This window comes from Coregonus lavaretus, assembly GCF_964263955.1.
Source record: "Coregonus lavaretus genome assembly, contig: HAP1_SCAFFOLD_6485, whole genome shotgun sequence".
NCBI lineage: Eukaryota > Metazoa > Chordata > Actinopteri > Salmoniformes > Salmonidae > Coregonus > Coregonus lavaretus.
In genome coordinates this window covers 1-6,037 of record NW_028159521.1, presented here as the reverse complement: position 1 = coordinate 6,037, position 6,037 = coordinate 1, and positions in this window count along the sequence as shown.

Here is a 6,037-nt window from a genome sequence, read left to right as displayed (position 1 = left end):
CTCACTATTTTGTTCCTCTTCTTTTCTCTCTCCACTCCTCTCTTCTCCTTTCCTCTCCTCTCTCCTCTACTCCTCTCTCCTTTTGTCTTCTCTCCTCTTCTCTCACTCTCTCTCTCTTTCTTTCTCTCATGGTGAGTAGCAGGTGGAGGGCCCTCGTGTCCTGAACACAGCCTTTTCTTCCCTACCCTCTCCCCCTCTCACCTCTCTTCTTCTCGCTAGCTCGCTCTTTCTTTCTCTCTACGGTGAAACGGTCTTGTATGTCTGACCCCCTTCTTTTTGGGGGGCCCCTTTTGCTTCCCCCTCCAGGCTTCACCAAGGCCCCCCTAGCCATTTAATGTTCACGCCTTGCACCTCCTTTCCCTCCTCTCACCCCCCCCCACACACACTCCCTCAATCACACTGATAGCAATGGTTCCAATTCACTCCCCACTAAGTAGAGCCGCTGAGAAGCCGAATTGAAAAGGTGGAACCGAGGCCATGGACCTTGAAAGAACAGAGGGAGAGAGAGGAGGAGAGAGGAGGGGGAGAAGAAGAGAGTATGGGGAGGAAAGGGAGGAGGAGAGAGGATGGGAGAAGGAGAGGGGAGAAGGAGAGAGTAGGGGGAGGAGGAGAGAGGAGGGGAGGAGGAGAGAATAGGGGGAGGAAAGGGAGGAGGAGAGAGGAGTGGGAGAAGGAGAGAGGAGGAGAGAGTAGGGGGCGGAGGAGGGGGAGGAGGAGAGAGGAGGAGGAGAAGGAGTGAGGAGGGGAGGAGGAGGGAATAGGGGGAGGAAAGGGAGGAGGAGAGAGGTGTGGGAGAAGGAGAGAGTAGGGGGCGGAGGAGGGGGAGGAGGAGAGAGGAGGGGGAGGAGGAGAGAGGGGGGGAGGAGGAGAGAGTAGGGAGGAGGAAAGAGGAGGGGTAGAAGGAGAGCGTGGGGGAGGAGAGAGGAGAAGGAGAGAGGAGGGGGAGGAGGTAAAGGACTGCTCCATAAACAGAGAGGAACAGAAAGGAGGCCTCCTCTGTCACCTAGGAGACATGCCAGAGAAAGAAAATAACACAAAGAAAGAAAGTGACACATTTCTCCTTTTTTGGAACAACAAAGAGAGCAGGGAACGAGAGAGGTAGAGAGAGGCAGAGAGAGGCAGAGAGAGGTAGAGAGAGGTAGAGAGAGGTAGAGAGAGGTAGAGTGAGGTAGAGTGAGGTAAAGAGAGGCAGAGAGAGGCAGAGAGAGGTAGAGAGCAGGGAACGAGAGAGGCAGAGAGAGGTAGAGAGAGGCAGAGAGCAGGGAACGAGAGAGGCAGAGAGAGGTAGAGAGAGGCAGAGAGAGAGGTAGAGAGAGGTAGAGAGAGGTAGTGGAGATTGTAGAGAGAGGTAGTGGAGATTGTAGAGAGAGGTAGTGGAGATTGTAGAGAGAGAAAGAGGGAGATGGGGAAAGAGAGGGAGGGCGGGAGAGTGGAGGGCAGTGGCGTTTAGCCCTGCTAGTCCTCTAATTAGGGCCTAAGTTAACCTGTCTAACTGGCTGATTGGGACAGGGAGGGGTGAAGGGTAGGGGTGAATCAGGGGCAGAACCCCATTGTGTCCCCATCTGATGTCTGATCTCAACCCCATCAATGTCGGGCGAACAAAACTAATGGAACCCCCGCTCTCACACACAAACTGACAGACACGGGCGCGCACACACACACACACAAACATACAAATGCATGCTCATAGACACTCACACACACACACCCTGCAGAAATGCTCAGTGTGATTCCTCACCTCCTCTCACCTCTCTCTCTCTTTCTCTCCCCAGCTCCATTGTTTTTGAACTAACAATAGAAGTCCTCCAACCCTTTTGTAAAACAAAATACTTTGGTGTGGGGCTAAATTGGAGGGGGACTAGGGGGGGGGTGGAGGAGTAGGTTAAGGATGTGTGTGGGCGTGCGTGGGTGTGTGTGCGTGTGTGTGCGTGCGTGTGTGTGTGCGTGTAGAGCAGGGGGAAGGAGGGTTCTCATTCTCATTTGCAGGAGTGTTTTGCATAATGGAGACATTCTATAGCCCCCTAATTACAACCCTTTGATAAGGATACGATAATGTAACCAATCAGGTCATTCCTTCCATCCTCATCAACACTCTTTTCTTTTTTTCACCCCCATCTTTTGTGACATAACGGTTAATTAATTAATTAAGGAAGTAAATCAAATGTGTGATAGCTGAATCAGATGTAGGGGCTTTGTTCCTTAATGGGGCTCATTTTGTTATGTCAGATATGGTGGGAGTAAGGAAAGACACACACACTTCCTCTCTCTCTCACACACACACACACACACACACACACACACACACACACACACACACACACACTTCCTCTCTCACACACACACACAGACACACACACACTGCCTCTCTCTCTCTCTCTCTCACACACACAGACACACACACATACACACTCTCACAGAGTACGGCTCAGGGTAGGAGGGATCACGCTTCTCAAGCAGTAAGCTCATTGTTGTACTCAGATGGCTAATTAACATTATTAAAATCTTAAGTCCTCAACGAACGCCTATCTGATAGAAGCGTTAGTCAAACACAGTTACGGATTACAGGTGTGTGTGTGCGTGTGTGTGTGTGTGTTTGCAACTGTGATATGAGTGTCTTACACACACACATACACGCACACATACACACACACACGTACAGTGTTTGCATTTGTCCGTGAGTAAACTCATTTTGAGGTCACCCAAATATCAGTCAATATCACACGGAGTGTGTCACTGTGTGTGTGTCTATTGACTTGCCTCTAAGCAAAGCCTGTGCGTACCAGTCTGTCTTCTGTACCTCTCTGTTATTATGCGGCTGTAACCCAAACATCAGTGGATATTGTCACTCACTGCGCTCGTTACAGCTCTCCCCCAAAACAATACCCAAATACCAGGCCCCTTTATCCGTAGGGTTAGCCACGGTTACCCGAATGGTACCCTATTCCCTATGTAGTGCGCTACTTTTGACCAGGGCCCATACGGACACCCATACTACTCTGGTCAAAAGTAGTGCACTACATAAGGAATAGGGTGCCTTTGGGGACGCAACCTAGCCATGGCGTTTCAAAACTCTAAAGCTCTTATATAAATAAGATTAGCGGCGGTCCTGTGTCGTGTTTGAGCCTCTGGGAATAAGACGTGTAGCTAATATCTGATGGTTTTATGTGGAGTATTAGTGTTAGCCTCTCTTAGTGGCTCCGGTTCTCCCTACAAGGGAGGGAGGAGAGAGAGAGAGAGAGAGAGAGAGAGAGAGAGAGAGAGAGAGAGAGAGAGAGAGAGAGTGAGAGAGAGAGAGAGAGGAGGGAAGGAGAGAAGGAGAGAGGGGAGGGAAGGAGAGAGGGGAGGAGGGAGGGAGAGAGAGAGAGAGAGAGAGAGAGAGAGAGAGAGAGAGAGAGAGGAGGGAAGGAGAGAAGGAGAGAGGGGAGGGAAGGAGAGAGGGGAGGAGGGAGGGAGAGAATGATGGAGGGAGGGAGAGGGGGGAAGGAGAGAGAGAGGGAGGGAGGGAGGGAGGGAGGGAGTGAGTGAGGGAAGGAGAGAGAGAGCGAGGAAGGGAAAGAGAGTGAGATAGAGAGCCAACCCCCGCCCCTCTCAACCACCCCTCTCTCTCTCTCTCTCACGTTTGATCTTCTGCTCTGTTTGTTCTCCGTTAGAAAGCTGTGTCACACATATCTAATTGAAGCCTGTTCCTCATTCAACAGCTGCTGAATTTAGTCTTCTTGAGGGTCATCCTGAGAGCTCATTCATTAATTAGACTCCTTTAGAGTTATTTTGTGTTCAGCCATTTTCTAATTTGCTTTCTGAGTCCAAGGAGCTGCGGAGGTTAGAAACGACAGTGTTATTATCCAATTTGTCGCTCATTCAAAATGTTCAATTTGGGATCTCATACCCCCCTCCTCATTTCGTTCTCTTTCTTCCCTCCCCAAACCTCTTTCTCTCTCCCTCTCCTCCCTTCTCCTTGAACCTATGATCATCCTCTCATACCCTGTTTCTTTCTCTCAGAGCACAAAAGGAGGATGGAGGGTGACAATGTGTGAATCAGGCTCTCAGGGTTTAGGGATATATAGGGACTGACAGATAGGCTCTCAGGGTTTAGGGATATATAGGGACTGACAGACAGACTCTCAGGGTTTAGGGATATATAGGGACTGACAGACAGACAGACAGACAGACAGGCTCTCAGGGTCTAGGGATGTATAGGGACTGACTGACAGACAGACAGACAGACAGACAGACAGACAGACAGACAGACAGACAGACAGACAGACAGACAGACAGACAGGCTCTCAGGGTCTAGGGATGTATAGGGACTGACAGATAGACAGACAGACAGACAGACAGACAGACAGACAGGCTCTCAGGGTCTAAGGATGTATAAGGACTGACAGACAGACAGTCAGGGTCTAGGGATGTATAGGGACTGACAGACAGACAGTCAGGATCTAGGAATGTATAGGGACAGACAGACAGACAGATAGACAGTCAGGATCTAGGAATGTATAGGGACAGACAGACAGACAGACAGACAGACAGACAGGCTCTCAGGATCTAGGGATGTATAGGGACAGACAGACAGACAGATAGACAGTCAGGATCTAGGAATGTATAGGGACAGACAGACAGACAGACAGACAGACAGGCTCTCAGGATCTAGGGATGTATAGGGACAGACAGACAGACAGATAGACAGTCAGGGTCTAGGGATGTATAGGGACTGACAGACAGACAGTCAGGATCTAGGAATGTATAGGGACAGACAGACAGACAGATAGACAGTCAGGGTCTAGGGATGTATAGGGACTGACAGACAGGCTCAGCTTGGGGCTAGCAGGTGGTTAGCATTAGCCACTTAGCTCTGACTAGGCCTGCGTCCCAAATGGCCCCCTATTACCTATATAGTAGGTAACGTCCCAAAGGGCCCCCTATTACCTATATAGTAGGTAACGTCCCAAAGGGCCCCCTATTACCTATATAGTAGGTAACGTCCCAAAGGGCCCCCTATTACCTATATAGTAGGTAACGTCCCAAAGGGCCCCCTATTACCTATATAGTAGGTAACGTCCCAAAGGGCCCCCTATTACCTATATAGTAGGTAACGTCCCAAAGGGCCCCCTATTACCTATATAGTAGGTAACGTCCCAAAGGGCCCCCTATTACCTATATAGTAGGTAACGTCCCAAAGGGCCCCTATTACCTATATAGTAGGTAACGTCCCAAAGGGCCCCCTATTACCTATATAGTAGGTAACGTCCCAAAGGGCCCCCTATTACCTATATAGTAGGTAACGTCCCAAAGGGCCCTGGTCAAATATAGGGAATGTGGTGCCATATGGGATGCAGCTCAGGCCTGAGTCACGGTGCTGGGGGAGGGGTAGAGGGGGTAGGAGGGGTAGGAGGGGTAGAGGGGTTAGGAGGGGTAGAGGGGGAGAGAGGGGTAGAGGGGTAGAGAGGGGTAGAGGGGTAGAGAGGGGTAGAGGGGTTAGGAGGGGTAGAGGGGTAGAGAGGGGTAGAGGGGTAGAGAGGGGTAGAGGGGTTAGGAGGGGTAGAGAGGGGTAGAGAGGGGTAGAGGGGTAGAGAGGGGTAGAGGGGTTAGGAGGGGTAGAGGGGTAGAGGGGGTAGGAGGGGTAGAGGGGTTAGGAGGGGTAGAGGGGGAGAGAGGGGTAGAGGGGTAGAGAGGGGTAGAGGGGTTAGGAGGGGTAGAGGGGTAGAGAGGGGTAGAGGGGTAGAGAGGGGTAGAGGGGTTAGGAGGGGTAGAGAGGGGTAGGAGGGGTAGAGGGGGTAGAGAGGGGTTAGGAGGGGTAGAGGGGGAGAGAGGGGTAGAGGGGTAGAGAGGGGTAGAGGGGTTAGGAGGGGTAGAGGGGGAGAGAGGGTAGAGGGGTAGAGAGGGGTAGAGGGTTAGGAGGGGTAGAGAGGGGTAGATGGGGTAGAGGGGGTAGAGAGGGGTTAGGAGGGGTAGAGAGGGGTTAGGAGGGGTAGAGAGGGGTTAGGAGGGGTAGAGAGGGGTAGATGGGGTAGATGGGGGTAGAGGGGGTAGGAGGTGT